Source organism: Mytilus galloprovincialis, chromosome 1, assembly GCF_965363235.1.
Source record: "Mytilus galloprovincialis chromosome 1, xbMytGall1.hap1.1, whole genome shotgun sequence".
NCBI classification, from domain to species: domain Eukaryota; kingdom Metazoa; phylum Mollusca; class Bivalvia; order Mytilida; family Mytilidae; genus Mytilus; species Mytilus galloprovincialis.
Window position 1 is genome coordinate 52,745,829 of NC_134838.1, and position 24,995 is coordinate 52,770,823.

The window sequence follows — 24,995 nt, forward strand, 5'->3', positions numbered from 1 at the left end:
AACCAAATAATTTAGAAAAAAACAGTTCTAGTGACATGTATTTTGCATCTGTTTTCTTTATGCTCCGTCATTGAATATTATGATTGTTATCGCCAATCTGAAAATTGAAAAGGAATTGTACTATTGCATATACATGTATTGAAGAAATATTATTGAATTTGTTTACTATACAAAAATACAAACACATATCAGATATAAGGCCAATCAAACTGAAAAATAATCAGAATTTAAAAAGTCCTTTATAAACTCCCGATATAAAATAACAAATACCTATTACATTTATCAACAATGGCGTAAAGACGTTTGACTCTGTTCAACTTACAGGATTAGCACTTCAAATAAGTGTCTTAAACATCATGCCTTTTTTAAAAAACATTTTTTTCGTGCAAACTGACTGTTTTACATTGATCAGAAAAGAACGCCAATCTTACAATGAAGTATTACACAAAACTGCGGATCAAGTAAAAACTGAGGTTCTACTTTCGCGTTTCGTTGTTGGTTTATGAGTCATGTAATTTATTTTTCAACCCGGTCTGTTGAAACGTTTAAGGCCCTATTTCAATTTGTAATTTGCTCGCTAATTTGTTCTGTGGTCTGTATAAATGTCTATAAATTGGCATTGGAACCAAACTCATTGTCAAAAGAAAAAGGTCCAAAGGTCTAAAGTGTGAATATATGTTTTGTTGTTCTCTCTTGTGATAGGCGTACTTTTATGTCACCGTTTACCAAAAACTTGTTGATAGATTTTCCGTATCAACTTCTAAAATGATGGTCTTTAAGTAGAATATGGATACTGGCGTTGTTTATTATCTTCATAACGTGTTATTGTAATATTTTACTTGGTTTTTATTTTTATTAATACTGTAAATCAACTAATTTACGGAGAGATTTATTTTTGCGACTTTTGCGAGTAGAAAAATAATACAAGTTTAATTAAAGATTAAAATAATTCAAGAAATATTATGTAATAGTAAAAGTTCAATGATAAGTTAATATTGATATTAAAAGGCCTCCGAACAAAAAGGGGTCTTCAGATCCCCGAGCCCGAAGGGCGAGGGGATTTGAACAGCCCTTTTTGTGAGGAGGTCTTTTAATGTCAATATTAACTTAATCATTGAACTTTTACTGACTTACAAACCGTCAAAAATATATGAAAAGTACATAAAAAACACTTGCAGAAACCTAATTCCCCTGAACTGGACGAGTCTAAATATGTTAAACTTAAATGATAGTTAAACAGTACTTACCAAATTGAAATGAAAACGGACCAATTTAATGGCATTACATCATATAATTATTTATTTATGATAAAAAAAAATTAGCATCTAAAAAACACCAAATGATAGTTTTACAAAATTAAGGGGTAAATTATTATTTTTTAGCAAACTTTTCAAAATAACGATTTCTTATTTAATAAATCAGCAATCAAAACCCCCGTACAGACCTCATTTATAACTGACCAATGAATATTATGCCCAACAACTTCATGCTATATATACTTGATGTTTTTGATCTGTCAGTAATCATGAAATAGAATCGTAAAGATCAGACCATAGAAAACAGTAAGTAAACTCTTCCAACAATTAGCTTTTTAAACAGCTTGTTTAAGAACTTTTAATCGGACAGTCCTAGATGCATAAGGTTCTTGACAATATTTATCAGGCAAATGTTCCTTTTGTTTCTGATTTGGTAATTTTCCTACATTAAGATACATGCAAATGCAAAATAATTAGTTTTGTCTATTCAGTCCAATTACTTAATAGATCTTGCTTTATTTGTGTTTTTTTTAAAATAAGAACTATGCATGTAAACTTTAATGAATAAAACCGTATTGAACTAGGTTTCATTGTCCCGATTAAAACGTGTTGGGTGAGATATATTCGCAAGTTCAATATATTATATGAAAACAAATACTTTAATTTAGTCGTCCGTTATTCCCTTTTCGTGTCTAAATGAAGCAAAAACACCTGAAAAAAACTTTTATCTTTCTTAGTTTTATCCTTGCCTGACAAAAAAAAACATATATAATAAATCGTATTGAAACTTTAGATAAGAACAATAGTAAAAAAATATCTATAACTTTTTAATAAGCAGTCATTTATGTGATAAACTGAAGAGAACCCCCCCCCCCCAAAAAAAGAAAAGAAAACAACATAAAAATTTAAATGAAAATCGTAAATTATAGCATTTTACAAGATCTTGTCTTTGTGTGCCAAGTACTAGTACTGTAACAGAGATATTAATCAAATTGATTGATTGTTGTTTGCTTTAAGTCCAGTAGCAAATATTTCATGCCTGTTAATGACTATAGCACATAAATTTTAAATACAATAGGTAGGTCGTACAATAGGTGCAAGAGTTTTTAATTTGATTCATAAAATCTACCCTGAAGTCGATCATCCATGTTTACGTGTAGTTTACAATATCATTTCACGCATCCAATTTAGGTTATTGTGTATTGTACTTTAGTTTTTGGTATGATATTCTGTACTACCGATCACTACTGCTCTCCTGGTTGGTCTCGTGTGGGGGCGTTCAGGTCAAACAAAGACGTTAATTAAATTGGTATTCTATTTCAACGCTTAACACGTGGCATCATAAAGTAAGAGCACAGACTGGCCGGCTCAGCGTCGGAAATGTGTCCTGGTCGGGTGACTTTTGTTTCTACGAACTAATATCTTGTGAACTTACATGATAAAAAAAGACTCAGCTTTTCAGTCTAGTAAAAAACGGGGTTAATGCTCTTATTATATTTCACGTAATCGTCCTGAATATTAATTTTATTCTCCCCAAGGGTGACTGGGGAATAGAAATATGGTCACTTGGTCTTCTCCCGACGGCAGTAAAACGCTTACTGAAGTGGGGCGTCCGTTTGGCTGTGCGGGATGTATCAAGTTCGCAGTCACGTCCGGTCAGAATGGGGACGTTAAATCCGATGTCTCGTGTAAAGAGAGTGCCACGCTCTTTGCACGTTAAGAACCCTTGCAAAAACTCAATGAGGGGTCCGTAGGTGGCCTGTTGCAAGGCAAAATTTCCGTCCCTATCCAATAAACCCTCATTTTCCAGTGGCATTCCAAATTTCCCCGACCATCATCCCAGATGGCCTCTATTGTGACAAGACCTACCTATTGTATGTATTGTGAACTTGTTCTCGTCCTGAATATGCTTGAAATATTTGCCACTGGACGTTAAGCAACCAACAATCAATCAATCAATCAATTATTAATTTTATTCGCCGCTGGTCGTCATCCATTATCATTATTTATTTTACCGTTTTATTATACAGTGAAGGGTTTTTCTTTTGCTAGTATATATTAAAACTTCTTAAATTTTCACCAATCAAAATTAAAAAATGGCAGGTGAATTTTTTCAAACACTTGTGATTGTTGGGATTATTAACTTTCACGGTAAATAATAGTAAATGTGCCTTTTCGGATATATAGTATTTGACGGAAAATATTGAATTAACTCCGTATAACTATTATTTAGTAATGTGTCAGTTTTGAGCTTATTATTCTGTATACGGAATGTTCTATAAAAAAAGACCGAATGTTGACTCTAAATAGTTTTATTTATCTGTGTCTTTGGGTTGCTGTCGCATTAATGTATACCTTTATCTCCCTTTATTCAAAACCAAGATTTGCTTGGGTATAGAAATATTTACATCTCTAGACCTCTCCCGTTCCACAGTATACCCTTGCTAAATGGGTGCGTTCGTTTGGCTTATTGGTGCTCGGGGATCTGAAAACCCCTTTTTGTTCGGAGGCCTTTTAATATCAATATTAACTTATCATTGAACTTTTACTATTACGAAAAGTCAGCTTAATCTTTTTAAATAATTATAAGTCGCATGGCTGATTTTAACAACATTTTTGTGACTTTTGCTAGAACAATAGTAGATGAAAAAAAAATATAACAAAACCGATCAGCAAGACAATATAAAAAAAAAAATGAAACGCTCAAAATAAGTTGAATCTTTTTTTATAAATTGTTGTCAACCTTTTTTTATCATTTTTTCCTCTTTTATGACAACTATTATACCAGTCTGAGATATAAATAAACTTCAAACAGCAAATGTTGTCACCTAGACGAGGGAGCCGTCATTGTATGCTTCAATATATGATTTATTGCCACTCAATGAAGATTGTTTTTCTGATGTAGTCCCTCCCCTGTTAGTTTTGCTGGAAATTATACAATGCAACCCCTGATGTGTACTACGACAACGTTTTTTTTAATATTAAAAAAAAAGATTAAATGCAAAGAGAAAAATGATGGAAGAAATGCTAAGATTTACGCATAAATATTCAAATGTAAATAAAAATGAAACATATAAAAATTGAGAAACTGTTTGAGACTATAATCAACTGAGGACAAATAATTATAAATCACTAAATGAAGCTGATTAATTTATTGCTCCTTTGTGTCCAGTGGCAAATATGTCATGCATATTCACGACTAGATTCAAAGTGGATCAATTTGAAGCAAATGTTTACAAATTTAGAGTGGCACTTTTTACAATAAGGCAGAGCGTTCGCTAGAGGTAAAACGTATGCCGTAATAGAATAGATTTGAACCATAATGATCGAACTCGTAAGTTATAAAGCCCTCCTTCCTTTTGTTTTCTCCACGATAGACGAATGTCATATACAAAACGTCATGAATTTAAAAACAATAACGGCCATTATAAGTAAATGAGATATGGACTTTTTTTAAAATTAATTCCTATTGCAGCCAACATCTCCCGGTTCGGGACAGGTTATTTATTTCCACAAAATACCACCTGATTATTGATCGAAGATATTTAAGCAACCAAAAGCACTTTGAAACAAACAAATTCTTGAAATGGTAAATTAAGGTATTTTGCTGGGTGTTTTTCCCAATCCTATTTCGGACCCCCTGATTTTAAGAGGGCGTATCTAATTAGTCATGCCCGATTAACTTTTATTGAATTGAACCTCAACTTAAAGACCTACATCGGGTAAATAAGTTCGAGGTACAATAAGTAGACAATAGAAATCCTTTGTGAAATAAGATCGTCCCAGGTATCTTAGAAAATAAATTTGCGTTGAATAACAATGAAAAATGCACGAGCAGGTTTGTAAGAAATAAAACAGGTTTATATCGTAACGAATTTTCTGATTGTTGAAGGTTGTACGGGTACCTTTAGATGATAATACCAACGTTGTTTTTACAGTAGAGTTGTCTCATAGGCAATCATTCCGCAACTCCTTGGTTAATACTAAATAAGTCAAGTAATTAAAGTAAAATAAATCTTATGTGGAATCATATCGGCCGCAGGGAAAAAAAACAGTAAACGAGGTCTGGCATGACGATACAAACCGCCGGCATTTTTAATATTGGCAAGTAGATGTACTTCTTGTAATAGAAGTAACAAAAGTTCCTCTAAGGAAAATTAGATTGAACGAGGAGCACGACCCCACACTGACGCTAGGCCATAACTCGAATAACGCTTCCTCGGTACTCGAAGGATAAATCCAAAACTTGTGACAGTGATGAACCGGCCGCTCTGGTAAACAAGAGAAAGCCGTTTATAAAAAAAAAAACACAACTTCCCTGTGGTACTACAGTGGAATATTTTAACATACAGCCCGTAACAGAGAAGTGATCGAATTGATGTTTCTTTACCATGAAAATTAGCTACGTTATCGACAAACTTAATTGAGTAGTGACCGAACTATTGGTACTTTAACGTTAAAAAGATTGACAATGCTGACAAACTTTCATGTGTCGATAATCAAGTTTAATACCGATAATATTGAAAATAATTCTAATAATATGAAACAAAATATGTCCATGCACCATTTCGATTGGGCGAAAAGTAGTCATTTTTTCAAAGTCAGAACAGAAAAAAAAAGATTTATGGAAGGACGTCTTGATAGTATTATTTCCTTTACAATTTTACCCAAAACTAAAAGAAATATACTGGTAAACAATTAAAAAGGTGTTTGATAGGAATGAAGTCCTTTATTTTTTCGGACTACAATGTGTACCGTATGTGTGATGGATTTGAATTCAATCAATAACTTTGAAATGTTTTCTCATATGTATACACAAAAGGGAGGGCTGGTATTTGTACTTCTGTTAGAATATGTTCGTCCGTTTCACATGCCAAACTTTTTTCTAGTACAGTTTTTTGTTGACATCTTTTTTTAATATGACAAAATAACGAGCAAAACTATTTCTTGCAATGGCACACACAGAGAATATTTTTTTTAGTGAAAATCAGTAAAAAAACATTTCTCCAAAATATACCATGGCCAGGACCTGACAGTTTTTAGCAGTGTACAAATGAAAATCGTCCGGAAAACTGCGCTTGCTGTCATTTTGAGTGATCATGCAACATTTCACTTATTACCCATAAACAACATAGGTTCTCAATTACTAAAAAAAGTTCTAAAAGATAATTTCAAATCAGAGAAAACATATTAACTTCCTTGTATCCAGTCGAATTTGTCTATAGGTTACACAAAGCTGGTTCTTAAAACGTTTGTATCAGGGAAAACATTTTTCTTTGACTTTTAAAACATGTAGGGGAAACGGATTTCCTAACCATTCACATATAATATTCCGTATTTCTGATTTTTTTTTTCGAAAACGTATATTATACGACTTTTTTTTATGATTACGTGAACTTGTGCCATTTATTTTTGCTGGTCTTTAGGAAGACAATTTACAATTGTGCAGTGAACGGAGGCACTTATACATAACCTTATAATTCTGTTTGGAAACAAAAATAAATTCCCAATATATAAATATACATGTATGAATATACATGTATTATATGTCGTGTGCATGATTGGATTTTGTAGATATAACTACCGCACAGAAAAAGTATCATGGATTTCGAGGCTTTCATATTCAAGGTTTTGAATTCTACCCTTGTTGAAAACCTGTGGAGACCTCTACAGTTCCTTAAAACATCAATTATTTTTTTGTTAATTGAGTGCCGTCTCCCAGAACATGCTAACACTTAAAGTCATATCTTTTCATTTTCATATTTTTTCCCTGTTTGTCTCTGTTGTCTTGATTGTTGGAACGATTAGTGGTATCTAACAATATTTATGAAAACTTTCTGAGAATTATGAATATTTCTTCTCTGTCAGATATGGATCATTACCAATGATAAAATGAAATGCCGTACATCACATCTTATAGAGGTTTCAATTTCAAATATTCGTCAATAACTTAAGATATAGAGCAATTTTGTCTTCAACATTTCAAATGTTAAAGGGTACATTTGTATTTTTTACTTCGATTTGAAGGAAATTTATTTCAGTTTTTTCTGTGACAAAGTACAAGCATGTCGGTATTGCAACAATGTACGATTAACATAATCCCGGGGACATAATAAACAGATAGGTATGAAAAAGAAAAGATATTGGGTATTCTGTATCAGACGAAAGAAAAACTATTACAGTGTTGAATCCCATAAATATTCACAGTGCAAGCAGTATATAATATCTACATTGAGCAAATCGATGAGGTCATGTTTATTGTAGAAACGATGGATGCGACCCCGATAAAGTCATGATCAATGTCATCGATTCGCATGACGAAGCCATTGTTTATGACAGAACACACATTCTAGATTATATATTTTTGTTTCCGTCAGTTCGAAAGTATTCAACTCCTTTGTATTTCATAATATGTGTCATGAACAAAGACATATGTTCGATTGAATAATGATTTCCTCGTAAAAAATGATAGAAATTTCGGAGATCCCGTATTTGATTCTTTACCGTTAAAATGAAAATGCCAATGACAGAGGTTGATTATAAAAATACTGTGTTAAAAAAACTTCGACTTAAACAATGAAAAGTTACACGTTGGACATGAAATATTTTGTCGATGAAGAAAATTAAATTATGTCACTTCTGAAATAAGTTTGTCGATAACGTTACTTATTCTGACGGTAAAGAAACGCGAATTCGATCACTACTCTGTTACGGGCTGTATGGTCTCACGTAGAATTATAGGATCATGACCCCCTGTCATTTTGCCAGATCCCGCCAAATAAGAAGGTCTATACACTCTCATCCCCAACGAAACGAGTTAACTACACCGTACTGAAATATAATTTATAGACTCTTCAATTAGGAAATGCTCGACAGTCCGTCAGGCCTGAATAAATCTCTAACTTGAGCTTTTATATTTGGATGGCAAATTACAAGGCCATGATTTAATTCTTCTTGAATATATTGAACAGTTGCATCAACTCGTTTACGAGTCGAATTGATAGCCACCTGATTTTCTGACAAGTGCCAGTATCTACGAGGCTAAATTTCGCTCCACACAAGGAGAGATTTGGCAATAACACATGTAACCGCACAATGTGAAACCTTACCTGCTCAATTAGCATTTTTCCTTTGATTAAACCCTAAACTTAGATCCCAAATGGATGATCAAAATTTGTTGAGGTGGATAACATCTAAGATTCTCTTCAACTGATGGAAACATTTTTTTTTCCATTTCATCACTCGATGGCCACACCAATGAAAATTATAACCTTTTGACTGTAATCAAGGTTTGACCCCTGGTCTTCTCTTAACTCTTCTGGCCGCCCAATATACATAAGATGATCCCATGACCACAACTTGACGGGGTTCTACAATGACAAAATTCTTACTGTATTGTTTAAACCTTTACAAAACAAAAATACAGCTTCAAAAATCTTCGTATCTATAAATCTATCAAATCCCAATGTAACTAGTGTATGCATCAGAAAACCAAACGTCCCGTCCCCACGTCTTAATTTCTGAATCAGAAGCTCCCATTCTGCTATAATGGGATGCTCCGCCTATTCTAAACAATTGTGATCGATTGTAGTCTTTAATGCCACAAAATTAAAGGGGGCTTCTTCAGTATAGAAATAGACTGAAAACGAGTTTAAAATGTTAAAACAAGGGTTTGTCAGAAGCAAGATATCTTATTCCCCAAAAGGCACGCAACATGCTCACAGGACAAAGTTCTGCTTCCCTTTGAGGAATAACCAAAGTCGTTGAAGTACCTCTCTGATCAGCTTTCGAACTACAAATCTTCAAATGCAATTCATATTTATTATTTGAAATTTTCAATGGCAGATCATTCAAGAAAATTGTGTGTGCTCCAAAATATATGTACTCGTATCGGCCGTGAGCTCATCTATTCTTAATAAAGCAGAAAATGCAAGACTAAATGCAGAAGCGAACAGCCAAGATGCATGAGAGGAACAAACGGATGGTAGTTTTCGTATAATTTTGTGCAAAATTTCTAAAATAACAGGAGCGCGAATATCTGATAATTTGAAACTATTCCTTCGAACTCCCTCTAACATTTAGAAACTATAAAGTACATGTAATGTCAGTTTATGATTTATGGCTAATCCCGGATAAGTATCATGTATGTGTTGATTGTAGATAATGTTAAACCAGAATACGATAAGTAAGCTATTAAACATGTGAACACATCAATTTGTATAGGCCATGCTAATTTAAGTCATATTCCTTACTGATTGATAATTCGAGGATAACTGATTGAAATTCCCTGTCACCACGCATAAAACCCACAATTGCTGATCAATGACACCCCAGGAAGATGTGGGAAAGCGCTCATTTTTTAGTCGGTACTGATAATCGTACACGCCCAACCATTGTTAGTACCCCTAGGCGACGCTAATCGAATGCTTTGCATATATTTCAAATACTCTTGGGGGTTCATAGGCCATTTTTCTAATATAATTGCCATATAAATCATAAAGACCGAAGTCCAAATTTCTATATTGTTTAAAGAATGTGGTTTCTTATTAACCACAGTCAGGGCACCTCCTTTCAAAGCAAAATCGCCATCCAAAGTTGAATTAGAGCCCAAAACTGAAGCAGATTTCATCAACAAACCTAGTAAATGAATACACTCACCTCGCCAAATTTTCTCCTTAATCTTTAACGGAATATGGGCCCTAACTAATATAGTTAATTGCTACCTCAGTTTTATATTAATAAGAATTAAAATGTGCTTTGTTATTAAATGCAATATCAGTATTTAGTTCAAATACATAATCTTAAATTAATCCTAATTCTATCTTATTCATTCTTATGTGACGTAATTTTTCATTTTTTGATGCTCTGTTTTACTAATTCAAATGACGTCATTTTTTCGTCATTTTTCAGTTTCAAATAGGACGTCACTTGGCGTAGAGGTTTAAACGTATTCGGATGTGTCTACTTTTGTGTTTCAAATGTCTGGTTATGTAAATGTATTTCAGTTGTTTCCTGTAATTAGTTAATACTTCAGCTTTATCATGTACATCTTTTGAATATTCATTTTATTAAATTTACTGTTTGCAAAAGTATAAATTACTCTAAATTATAGGGATTTTCTGGTAACTTAACAGAAAACCCTTGCCGTTTTTGGCACAACCTTTTTGATCTTTTGGTCCTCGATGCTGTTCAACTTTGTACTCGTTTCGGCTTTCAAACTTTTGTATCTGTGCGTCACACATAGGTCTTGTGTGGACAAAATACACTTCTGGCGTATTAAAATTTTGAACTTGTTGCCTTTTGTTGGCTGTTGTTCGTGTGATTCTTTGTCAATTGTGTTCTCCAATTTATTTATATTGTAGTCCTGTGTTGTCATTTTGATGTTATATTTCACATGGCCATAAAAGTGCGAGGTTTGGCATGCCACAAAACCAGGTTCAACCCACCATTTTTTCCTTTAAAAATGCCCTGTACCAAGTCAGGAATATGGTCATTGTTATATTATAGTTCGTTTCTGTGTGTATTACATTATAACGTTGTGTCGTTTGTTTTCTCTTATTTTTGAGTGTAAATTCACATTGCGATAAGACGTGTCACGGTACTTGTCTATCCCAAATTCATGTATTTGGTTTTGATGTTATATATATATGTTATATTTGTTATTCTCGTGGGATTTTGTCTATATGTGTTACATTTTAGTGTTATGTCGTTGTTCTCCTCTTATATTTAATGCGTTTCCCTCGGTTTTAGTTTGTTATCCCGATTTTGTTTTTTGTCCATGGATTTATGAGTTTTGAACAGCGGTATACTACTGTTGCCTTTATTTGGGACAGGGACATACATACATAATGTGGCGGGGTTAAACATGTTAGTGGGGTCCTAATCCTCCCCTAACCTGGGACAGTGGTATAACAGTACAAAATAAGAACGAACGATAATAATCAGTTGAAAAAGGCTTAACTCATCAAATGGACAAAAATACAAGTGGACGTGGCCGAGTACTTGTATATCCCAGCAACCAAAAGATACTAGGAATAGATCTGAGAGTACTCACAGTTAACTAACAGCTAGTTCAAAGCCACTAACATCTTATAAAAAAAATCATGCATCTAAATTATCAATCCGTACACATCTAACATCCAACGGATTTATTGTAAAGACGTCATAAACATTTTGAGAAAAACAAGACCTTGTGCAATACAAAATACAGATATCGACAGATTGTATATCCATGAATGTTTATATGTATATAATATACGAGTAATATCAATTTGCTTTTAATTTACAAGATTGATCGTTTATATAAATATACAGTATGTTAATTTCCATTGTTTAACGAAAGCGTACATTTTAAATAAATTTTCTCTTGTAACAACCTTCATTGTGTATTAAACTTCACTACATATTACTAGTCTCATGTACGTCACCCCATGATAATGTATGCCTTTAAAAACATTTTATACTGTGAAAGTATATAGAATACAAAACTCATAATTAAAGTGCAAAGCTACACGACAACGCCGCTGCTATGTTCATTAAATATGCTACAGATGCACATTCATAAACACATATGAGTATATATATTATACACAACTATATACTTCACACTATATAATACCAAAAAGAAAAACAACCCTCCAGTCCTATTAATCATATATATCTTATAAATAATCAAAAAGGGGGACTAATGAATAAATTAAAATTTACCAAGCATTTAAAAGAGGACCGATCGCTTTGGCGCTGTCGTGCTGAATGACCGAAACCCCCGTTTCGGCGGGAAACTGACCACACGATAGGTACGACACCTATATACATCATGAAAAGACAAGAGAAAATAATTTCACTCTAATTCACTACCGTATGAAATTATATTTCTCTTGTAACAACCTTCATTCTGTATTATACTTCACTACATAATACTAGTCTCATGTACGTCACCCCATGATAATGTATGCCTTTGAAAAACCTTTTATACTGTGAAAGTATAAAGAATACAAAACTCATATTAATTAAAGTGCAAAGCTACACGACAACGCCGCTGCTATGTTCATTAAATATGCTACAGATGCACATTCATAAACACATATGAGTATATATATTATACACAACTATATACTTCACACAATATAATACCAAAAAGAAAAACAACCCTCCAGTCCTATTAATCATATATATCTTATAAATAATCAAAAAGGGGGACTAATGAATAAATTAAAATTTACCAAGCATTTAAAAGAGGACCGATCGCTTTGGCGCTGTCGTGCTGAATGACCGAAACCCCCGTTTCGGCGGGAAACTGACCACACGATAGGTACGACACCTATATACATCATGAAAAGACAAGAGAAAATAATTTCACTCTAATTCACTACCGTATGAAATTATATTTCTCTTGTAACAACCTTCATTCTGTATTATACTTCACTACATAATACTAGTCTCATGTACGTCACCCCATGATAATGTATGCCTTTGAAAAACCTTTTATACTGTGAAAGTATAAAGAATACAAAACTCATAATTAAAGTGCAAAGCTACACTACAACGCCGCTGCTGTGCCAAAGAACTGGAAAAATCATATGTAAAAATAGAGATTTATTCAAAAATATATCTATAGACCCAAATTTAGTGAAACCAACATTCTTTCGGAAAAAGAGTCCTTCACATAACCATCTTTCGCAGTCTCCGATTTCCATCGTCCATGCCTTTTAAACAGTCTATCCGAAATTCCAAAATTACAAGCTGCAGATGCTCCACCTGCTCTCAGACTATGGAGGCCAAATGATTTTATGTTCGGCACAAACGGAGTAAAAACTTCGATAAAAAGCTCCCTCATTCTTGTATATGAAAGAGGTTTGTTGTCTTAACGGAATGTAAAACTATCCTTGGATTTCGTCAAATTCCGAAATAAATATAAATCACAATTCGTTTGATTATTACTCCATTCCAAATACTTCTCTACATTCTTTGTGGGGCACAATTTATTGCCGGTTCTAGCGATAATTATTCTATCACCATCTCTGTAAATATCGGTTTTACTTTTCTGTATAAATACGGACATGTGACTTTGAAAAAGTAAACATCACAGGTTTTAAGATTCAACAATTCGGACACACGTAAGAAACCAGAATACTATGGCAAGCAGGCACAAATAGAACGCTGGTTAAACAGATTATCTTCGCAATAAAATTTATCAAACATATGTGAAAGCACGTCGGGAGTTATAGTCTCTTTCTTCTTAACCGGAACTGATAGACGTCTCTTAGCTCCTTCCAGAATATTTTTCACTAAATCGGAATCAGTAGGAGAAATCTCACTAGTAATTTTATGTGCCCATCTTATACTATAAAAAGTGTGATTGATAGGACTGGGCGTATGGTTTTGTTACACTAAACATGCTAGATATAAAGCCACATGAATTGGTTTGGCCGGTAAAATAAATTCATTAGATATTCCATTCGACAAAGCCCATTTTTTCAATCTTAAAAAACCATAATAATAATTTTGAACTGTGTTGCTCGATTTACTCTCCGTTAACAAATCAGGAAGTAAGGAAACTTTTTCAATCAATGAAGCAGGTAATTCCAACAGGTCGTTTTTGAAAGCCTGCAAAAACATACGTAAAAATAAAACACACATTAATACATTATACGTACACACAATTAAACTAACTTAAAGTACTTATTTACTAATGTTTTAAACACTTCATCTTTCATGAAATAAAAACCACCACCACTGTCATTCAGACTGTCTAGAAAATATGACTTTTATACCACCACCACTGTATAGCTGAAATAAACCACCACACACTTTTTAAAAGCTTTTACATGTTAGTAGCTGATAGGTTCAAAAACCATTTTCAAAGCCAGCACCCTAAAAGGTAAATCGATATTCCCAAATACTGATTTTTTTCCTTTACCGAGGGTATAGTATTCCTTGCTAGTAGGTCAGTCAATACATCCCGTCACCTCTTTAATAAGCCCTTTACCATTGGAACATAATATCGGCCAATAGCTTGCCGATTTCCATAAAGGCAGAACAATTGTTCCATGTGCCATACATTGCCTCATGTAACGAAGTACTTTCGATACTAAACAGACGGGAGGTACAAACCAACCGTTAACACTATTCCAGTTCACAGTGAGTGCATCAATATCAATCGAGTTCCCCGTCCAATAACGGGAATAAAATACCGTTAACTTGTGATTGTCATCATTAGCAAACCAGTCTATCTCGTGGGGTCCCCACAGGGAATCTAAATACGTAAACAATTGTTCACCAACACCCCAATCGTCGTAATCAATAATCACTACAAACCATTAAAGTCTGAAATGGCTTATATCTGTACTCGACTGTACTGATTTTTACTCGACCAGTCTGAATTGGTCTGACTTTTACTTGACATTACTAGACCCCAGTCTGAACCATACTTGACTGTACTGAATCGTACTTGACCCTTATCTTTGCCGTTGAAAATAGTCTGAACTATTACTCGACCAGTCTGAAACAGTCTTAACCCATTCTCGACATGCACTCGACCTATTTTTCCAGTCTAAACCATACTTAACCAAAGGTCTGAACAATGCTCGATCAGTCTGAACCATACTAGACCAAAAATCCTCTACTTTGTTAACTGTTAAAATAAATTTCTTTTTAACTGACATATATAACAACAGCCAACAAAATTTATAAAAGATTTTAACCTTATAAAAAAAATATATCTCTGATTATATTTAGAATAAAAAAAAATATATTATATATAATTTATATCAAAAAGGGATAAAATTAAATAGATAAATAAAATTGTTTTTTTTTTTATAAGTGGTGAAATATAAAGAATAACTTCTGCTTGGGGGCAAACTCATAAATAAGATCACACCTGGTCAGAGGTATTAAATTCTAAATAACAGCAACATTGATTCAAAATTGCAACATCCTGTTTAAATTAAATAACAAGGCCTTTCGAATATACATGTATGTACTAGGTAAGTAATACACGAATTTAAGAAAATAGGGCTTTCTTTTTACCTGTAAAACACACATGTACTGAGGTAATTAGAACATATTAAAGAACTTTATGTATGCCATGTTAATTTGACAAAAAAATACTTAAATTAATTGAAAAAAAATTTTACTGTTACTTTGGAATACGTTTCCTTTTTAAAAAGGTTATCAAGGATTGCTGTGGAAATTCTATTAGAATGATTATATTAAATTCTTGGTTTAATAAAACAAAACAATTAAGCTCTCATTTTTTTAAAAAAATTATTAGTTGTTTTATATATTATTTTATATATATCTTAATAAAAAAAACATTCACTGCATTATTACCTGAACTCAACTGACACCATAAATCTATACTAGGCTTAAGTGAATGGTGAAAATAGTCCAGTTACCATAAAATACTTTCGAAATATTCATAAAATTTTGAATAATATTAAATATATTAGTCACAATTCATTTTTTTAGATTATTTGATCAGCTTGTTTTATTTATATTTTAAAAGTTGATATATATTATTATGTAAGTGTTGATTAATATTGAGTTGAAGTTATATTATGATTGATTATTGTGAAATTTTAATTTCAATACTGTACATTTTTAATTTCAAGTTGTTGTTCAAATTTCATTTTTATTTAAAAAAATCCTAAATTGATAAAATTCAGTTGATAGATACAAAGAATAGGTCTAGTTTGGTTAAGACTTGGTCGAGTATGGTTCAGACTAGGTCGAGTACGGTTCAGACTCATATAAAACAGTTAAGAACTGGTCAAGTACACATTCAGACTGTTAAGTATGGTTCAGACTACAGTCGAGTATTATCAAGTAAATCTCAGACGAATTCAGACTGTTCGAGTAAAAATCAGTACAGTCAAGTACAGATATAGGCCATTTCAGACTTTTAATGGTTTGTGGTGAATACGACAAATGAAATCCGCTTTCTCATTAAAAGTTCTAGGTACCCATTCTGCATCGATGGATATATTGTGTGTCAATCAAAATGCACAGAGCAATATCCTGTAATTCAGGTTTCATACTACCTTTAGCAACAATACTCACTACGTTCTGGTTGTCACTAAACCATTTGAATCGTTTATCTTTTAAAATATCTACCATAGATTAAAGAATATGCTTGACGGCATTTAGCTCTTTCCACGTAGAACTTTTAGTAGACTCACATTCGGACCACATACCATGAGCTATATTAAAAGGTGTTTCTACAAAGTAACAACCATATCCTGTATTACTAGCGTCGCTGTAAACTACGGACTGACATGAAAATTCGGAAGTAAATGATTTTGCATTTACTCTCCCTAAATTTTCTTTCCAGAAATTAATTTGTATCAAACTTGCTTTTGATAACACAATACAATTATTCCATGAAGTTTTCTCAAAAATATCAATACTTAAATGTTTAGACATAATGTATGCAACATTGCCAATTACATATGACATTGATACTATTTGTCCCACCAAAGAGGCAACCAATCTAGCGTGAACTTTTCTGTATTTTAAGGTGTAATATTCAATGTCTTCTATACCTTTTAAAACCTTTTGAATTCTGTCATCCGGTATTTTTACAATACTCTGGTAATAGTCAATGGAATAAACCAAAAATACCAAATTTTTTCTTAGGTGACCACTTTAATTTTTCATTTTTGGGAACAAAACCACTCATAATCAAATCTTGTCTAACTTGTTCAGAGACGGTTTTACAAATATCTTCATTTGTATGAGTAACTAAACCATCATATAAGTACATTAAAACTTGTTTACCTTCACCCCTTCATTTCTTTATAAGTGATCTTGGTAAATATATAACAAGCTGAAGATAGCCCAAAAGGAAGGACTAAAAATTAATACCATTTTACAGTATTTTCATACTTCCAAGAGAAACCCAAAAATTCTGTATGGGGGTTACAAATATTTATATGGTGATATGCTGAAACAATATCAAACTGGAAACAAAAAGAATTGTTTGTGACGAATTGCATAGCTATACGAATATCTTCAAATTTTACACTAGTTTTCCAAAGATGTTTATTAACATATCTGAGATCTAAAATGAGACGTTTTTTTTTACTGTTAGACGCAGAAACTGTAAGTGGATTTACAATACGTGGTTGAATGTCACATTCTTCAATCAAACCCCTTATCAATAGATCGTGAATAGCTTCAGTTACAAACTCGCTATGGATGAGTGCCGATCGATTGTTTTGTAAACATATAGACGGTGGAATACTGTAAAAAGGAATTTTGTAACCGTTCAAAATGGTGTCCAAAATAAATTCATAACATCCTATACTTTTCCCAAATAAATAGTGATTTTTTTAGTCTGTCCTTAACAATAATATTAGCCTGGCCTTGTTCATACTCGTAATAATCAGTAGTGAGATTATCGGATTAATATTAGAAACAACTGACGTAGTATTATCAGGTAAAATATTCAAACTATACTCATCTTTTATAAAATCTCTCTTATTTTGGTTTCGACATGGTGCCAGGTCTTGGGTTGAAAGGACATTGGTTTCTCCAATGCTGGAACGATCCACATCCATAACAAGCTCCTTGACGTTGTTGATTTCCTCGCTGAACACCGCTCGTTCTGGCTTGACTGGCTTGACCATGGTACAAGGCTTGTCCGTTGTACCATGACTGGGGGTCACGAAAGGGCTGATTTTTTGCTGGAAAAGTAGCATAAAATTGAGAAGGAGCACTCGATTCATAATTAAAGTTAGGCTTAGCAGCGGCCTTTTTCCCTTTTGAATTGTGTTTACGTAACGCCTTGTTTTCTGCTTTATTTATTTTGCTCTCATCGTCAGAGTCACTTGCTACTGGGTTAATTTCATACTGTCGAACAGTCTCCCATCCCCCTTCGCTGCTATCGGCGATTTTGATAAGTTTATTTCGCCTTTTGATCTTATCAATAACTTCTTTGATAGAATTTCGTGCGTAATTAACTTTTGAGTTATCAATTGCCCAAATGGATTGTGTGAGATCTTCTAAAAATTCAGTGTTAAGAAGGAATTGAACTTTATTCCCCTCGTATTTCCAATTGTACTGGGATTCAGTTTTTAACTTTTTAACTTGGGAAGCAACAGAAACAGTAGCGCCGTGAACTTCTTGTCTTAAATAGGAAATGTCTTTCCTTATACTAGCGTTAAATTCACCTTGCGTTTTTACAGCTTGCATCACATCACTAAGTGAAACCTCACGGTCATGAACATCTAACTCCTCATTTTCAACCATTACCAACAATTAATTTACCAAGTATTTAAAAGAGGACCGATCGCTTTGGCGCTGTCGTGCTGAATGACCGAAACCCCCGTTTCGGCGGGAAACTGACCACACGATAGGTACGACACCTATATAAATCATGAAAAGACAAGAGAAAATAATTTCACTCTAATTCACTACGTTCAACCGTATGAAATTATATGAATAAAAATTACAGTTCCTTATTTGTGCATTGTGATTAAAAATTCGATATGTATCATTACTTTCTTTTGTTTACAACTCTGTCTTGTATTGTTCTGGTCGTACTATTGAAATATTCAATTTCATGACTGTATCGTGTGTTTCCATCAGTTTATCATAGTACTATCACATGGTTAGGTTAGAATTAAATGGTAAACCTTAGTTTTTAGTGTTTTAATGTCTAATATTACCATTTTGATTCATTGAATATCGCACAACTCGATTCTCAATTAACAGTGGTAAGATGAATCGTTGCAAAGAATCCTGCTTAAACTTTTATGAAAGACGGTTTTTAACTTTGCAGTGTTTCGAGAGTTTATGTTCCATGTTGAAGGCAATTGTAGTGACCTGCATTACAAGTACCGTTCCATTGAGTTTAGTTATATGTCTTGTGTTTCTGTCTCTGACCTCGGTTTTCTGTATTTGACATGCGTAGTGCATCATGACATATTAAAGATATTGTTACGTATACCATGATGAATTTTCGTGCAGGACTGCTGTGTGTATTTTTGACAATGGAACTCTTGAACAGACTATGACTTTTTTACTCTTGACCTATGCACGTTGGGTGTGTCATCATGATACAGTGTGTTCCATGGTATATATCCTTGACCTCAAAATATAATTTTCAAATGACCTTGCTTCTGAATATGTGGCATTGAATGTATTGTCATCAGATGGTGAGTCTTGTGGCTCGAGAAAATTCATGTGAGCTTGACCTTTGCCCTCAATGTACAACTTGTATATTTTGTTTGAATTAAATGGAGAATTGTCTGATTGGCACTCATACTACATCTTCTTATAGTTATATTAGATATATAGATGTATTTGTTAGTTTTGTGTACCACGATGACTCTTTCCTCAAAACCTGCTTTGTGTTTTTTAGACAAGGAACTCTTGAGCAGACTATGAGTTTTTGACTCTTGACCTATGCATATTGGGTGTGTCTCTTGGTATGATTATCTTGATGTTAAGTCAGGAGTCTATGGTTTTTGTTAGTCTTGTATGTTTTTAATTGTAAGTTCAGTTTTATGTTTTGGAGTTTGAACTAGTACACATTTTGTTTAGGAGCCATCTGAAGCCCGCCTCCGGGTGAAGGATTTTCTCGCTTTGTTGAAGACCCATTGGTGGCCTTCGACGGCTTTCTGCTCTTTTGTCATGTTACTGTCTTTTTTTTTTTACACATTCCACATTTCCATTCTCAATTTTTAAGAATGTTTGGTTCAAATGAAAACTAAATTCTTTAATTTCCGTGAAAAATTAGAGAGACCATTTACTTCTTTAGTAGGACCATGTGCTGCCAGTTGTGATAGAGACAATAACAATCAAAACCAAGGAGTAAACAGAGACTCACAAAACCATAGCACATTTACATCAACAGTTATCAATAATAATTAGGAAACGACCCCGAACTCCACTAAAAACCGGGAGTGAAATCTGGTGCTCCGGAAGGAAAAGCATTTCCTGCACTGTATACGTCACCCGATAATGCAAAATACTTCAATCATTTTACCTTAGATTTCATTTCATGGACATATAGATATGGATACTAGTCTCGTTTGACCATAAGCATTGTGTTTAAGTTTCAAAACATTTGGTCGAGGCAAACGAAAGTTAAAGAACGGAAACAACAGATTTAGCATTTTTTCTATCATAAGGTTCCGTGTTGATCTTTGTCTCATTGGTACTCGTACGACATCTTCTTACATCTAATAACTCATGAACAGTGACACCACCCAATATCGAACTTGATAACTCTGTGTTATGGAGTTATAAGCATTACGTATAAGGTTTATATCATTTGATTGAGTTAAATTTATTTAAGAGAACGGAAACGAAAAAAATCAGCATTTTCTATGTTTTTAAAGGGACATGATAACTCATGAACGGTAAAAGTGACGCTATCACATTTCAAATTTTATTTTGTGTTGTGTGGTAATAAGCATTGTCCCAAGTTAGGGGTATGGTGGGGATCCCGGTAACATGTTTAATCCCGCCTTTTATGGTATGTATGTGCCTGTCGCAAGTCAGGAGCCTTTAATTCAGTGGTTGTCGTTTATTTATGTGTGACATATTTGTTTGTCATTCTTTCTTTGTACAAAAATTTGTCCGTTTCTTTTCTTGTTTGAATTGTTTTACATTGTCATGTCGGTGCCTTTTATAGCTGAATATGCGGTATTGACTTTGCTCATTGTTGAAGTCCGTATGGTGACCTATAGATGTTAGTTTCTGTGTCATCTAGTCTCGTGTGTAGAGTTCTCATTGGCGCTAATGCTATATTAGGTGGAGGATGGGGATCCCGCTAACATGCTTAACCCCGCCTTATTCTGTATTTATACGCCTGTCCAAAGTCAGGAGCCTGTAATTCAGTGATTGTCGTTGGTTTATGTGTTACATATTTGTTTTTTCGTTCAGTTTTTGTGCATTAATTAGGCCGTTAGTTTTCTCGTTTGAATTGTTTTACATTGTCATTTTGGTGCCTTTTATCATGAATTTCTTGATAGAGGATTGCTGCTTACAAGGAAGCTATTAAAACAAGAGTTCCAAATGGTGAAGTTGAAATCATCCCTTCGTAAAGTTTACGGACGCCATCCTGAGTTGGTTGACCCTGGCGTTGTCAGTTTATTTTAGATTTATGAGTTTAACTGTCCCTTCGGTATCTTTCGTCCCTCTTTTACGGAATAACCGTTTCACAAATGATATCGGATATGTTCCTTACGTCGTAACTACAATCCCCTTACCTTTCATGAATGTGACCTACCGAATTAGACTACTTACCGGATTTGTTATAACATGAGCAACACGACGGATACCACATGTGTGAGCAGGATCTGCTTACCCTTCCGGAGCACCTGAGATCACCGATAGTTTTTGGTGGGGTTCGTGTTACTTAGTCTTTAGTTTTCTATCAATGTCTTGTGTACTAGTTTGTCTGTTTGTCTTTTTCATTTTAAGTCATGGCGTTGTCAGTTTATTTTCGATTTATGAGTTTGACTGTCCCTCTGGTATCTTTCGTCCCTCTTTTATAGCTGACTATGCGGTATGGACTTTGTCGAAGGCCGTATGGTGACATATAGTTGTTAATTTCGGTGTCATTTGGTCTCTTGTGGAGAGTTTTCATTGGCACTCATGTCACATCTTCCTTTTTATATTGTGTATAAGTCTTTTAGTATTTGGTTGAGGCAAACTAAAGTTAGGAGAACGGAACCCATCTTTGTTGAGACGTACGGACTAGGGTAACACTTTATGCCCATCCACTATGGCGCCAACACAGAAGTTCTGACTATTGTCCTGGTGATACTCATCCCTATATCACTGTCATTTACGCACACACAATTTTAATATAAAGATATTCAATCTTAATAATTTTGATTTCTTTATTTTTGGCCGAATGATTATATGCATGACCTTCACAAGGAGTATCAAATTTGACAAATTTATTGTACATATACTTTTTTGTAATATTTTATAGCTTATTTTTAAATCTGATTAAGGCTTACAACTTAAATGTATCATCACTTTCTTTTTATATGTCTTTTAACATTCTGTTTTGAACAAAACGATTTGTTACATATACTCCACATGTATTTCTATCAAACTCTGACATTATTTCAAAGCCAATGCAATTAAATAAAAGTCAGTCGAACTTGAAAATAAATGTGCAATCAAATATATATGTAAGTCGTAAACTTGTCAAGTGGCTAGATGATGCATATATTTCGGTTTATTTTAAAAATCTATACGATGCTTTATTTCATCTAGTTTCCTAATCCAAAGAATTAAAATGAGAGGATAAATACCTTACAGCTTCTTTTACCGTCGACGCTAAAATGTATAATGCAATCAAACAATTTTAGCGTCCTTGACCTACTTAAATCTTTTTATTTGCATACTTGCGGTTATCTTCTCCAAGTTTAACAGGAACATTAGAATGATCCAAAATAGAACCCAGATGGAACCAAGAAGTTGGGTTGCTATAACCAAACTTCCCGGATGTTGAACCAGTTACCATGGTTTCGAACCAAAAAACCGGGAAAAAACCAAGGTTCAGAACCAAAAAACCCAGATGGAACCAAGGTTTAGAACCAAAGTACACGGATAGAACCTTATTGCATTCGGCATTCTCGTGACTTTTTATACCTTCAATGTATTTTCCAAATCATTCATTTATTAAGTATATTTATATATAACTGATAACAATGTATATAGTCTTTTTATCATGAAATAGAAAAACACTTCACAATTAAGATGCGCTTCTATTTTTTGAAGAACATTAAATCATATTCAAAGCTGCAGTTTTGAAAGCAAATTCAATAAATTTCAATGAATATGGTTTAGATTGTGTATTTGGTTAATCACAGATTAAAAAAAATGTCCATCAAACGTCATTAAGGATATAAAAAAGTTTTGTTTAATTAGGGTTTAGCCGAAGAACAACCTAACCTTTTTCAAACAAGCTGAAATTAAATATATATTCGGCTAATGTATTTCGCTGATTCTTTGTTTTTAAATAGAATAAAGTTGCAAAAACTTCTTCGAGAACATAAATACTTTTAATAGTTATTTTGGAAAGGAGATAAATGTAAAACAAGAATAGGTTTTGTGTTGATTTTTGCGAAATAAAGATTACAGGCTTTTCTCCACATTGTTTCATAATGTATTTGATTATTATTCTGTATCGCTTTTTTTGTTTGTACTGTTTTCCTGCAACGTACATTAGTGACGTAGTGTGTTCATATTTGTGGGTATTCTAAACATTGTTATATAGGCAGAATGTTTGGCTAGTCCTATTCTAGGGTTTAACATACAATTTTTTCTTAAAATGTTTTGTTTTTAATTATAATATTGTACTTGTTTTATAATCGTTTCATCGTATCATCGTTTATGTCTGTTGTTTTAATTTTGCTGATTAGTAATAAGTTTGCTTTTGCGCCTTTCACGGATTTGGCTATACTTTTTGGATCTTTTGAGTTATAGCTCTTCATCTTTTATATAAGCTTTGGATTTCAATTATTTTGGCCACGAGCATCACTGAAGAGACATGTATTGTCGAAATGCGCATCTGGTGCAAGAACATTGGTACCGTTAATTTTATTACTACCACTGGGTCGATGCCTCTGCTGGTGGACTATTAGTCACCGAGGGTATCACCAGCCCAGGAGCCAGGAGCCAGTACTTTGGTACTGGCATGAAAATACGGATTTTTTGTGTTATTAATATTTGCTATTACAAAATGATAGAAATTATTATAAATTAAGGAGTGTATCTCCCTCATGCAAAGCTGTGATTCCTTTCACGGATTTGGCTATACTTAGTGGACCTTATGGGTTATAGCTCTTCATCTTTTATATAAGCTTCGGATTTCAATTATTTTGGCCACGAGCATCACTGAAGAGACATGTATTATCGAAATGCACATCTGGTGCAAGAAAATTGGTACCGTTAATTTTCTTACTACCACTGGGTCGATGCCTCTGCTGGTGGACTATAAGTCCCCGAGGGTATCACTAGCCCAGTAGCCAGTACTTTGGTACTGGCATGAAAATACGGATTTTGTGTTATTAATATTTGATGTTACAAAATGATAGAAATTATTGTAAATTAAGGAATGTATCTCCCTCATGCAAAGCTCTGATTCCTTTCACGGATTTGGCTATACTTTTTTTACCTTTTGGGTTATAGCTCTTCATCTTTTATATAAGCTTTGGATTTCAATTATTTTGGCCACTAGCATCACTGAAGAGACATGTATTGTCGAAATGCGCATCTGGTGTAAGAAAATTGCTACCGTTAATTTTATTATCGACATTTGCGATGCAGTACGGAAAACACAAACTAAATGCAATATTTTATTGTATAAAAGATACAAATAAGATTTCAAAGTCTGGATTTTGGTGATAGGCCTTTTATGGTGTGTATCCATTAGACGACCTTCTTCTACAAATCATGTGACAATTAACAGATGCACAGTATTTGTTTGTTGGACAGTCGCCGTCACTAAAACAGTCATTTTTGCAATCAGTTGTTCCTCCTAATACTGACTGAGAAACGAGTCTTAAACCAGAAGTACGAACTGATCCACTTCGTCTGGAGGAAACTGTGTCTAATACGCCAATTGCATCTCGTCCAGAGCTAATTGCATCAAGAATATCTGCACCTGAATGACCAGACACCCCACGGCCACCATCAATAGTTCCCAAATGAGAATTTCTAGCCAGACCAGATGAACCAATTCGGCTGCCAGAGGTGAAATGATCATCA

General features: G+C 33.7%; 1 pseudogene; it reads right to left on the bottom strand.

Moving 5' to 3' along the window:
- Nucleotides 1–12,839: 12,839 nt before the first annotated feature.
- On the bottom strand, nt 12,840–18,506 carry LOC143061345 (uncharacterized; annotated as a pseudogene).
- Nucleotides 18,507–24,995: the final 6,489 nt, after the last annotated feature.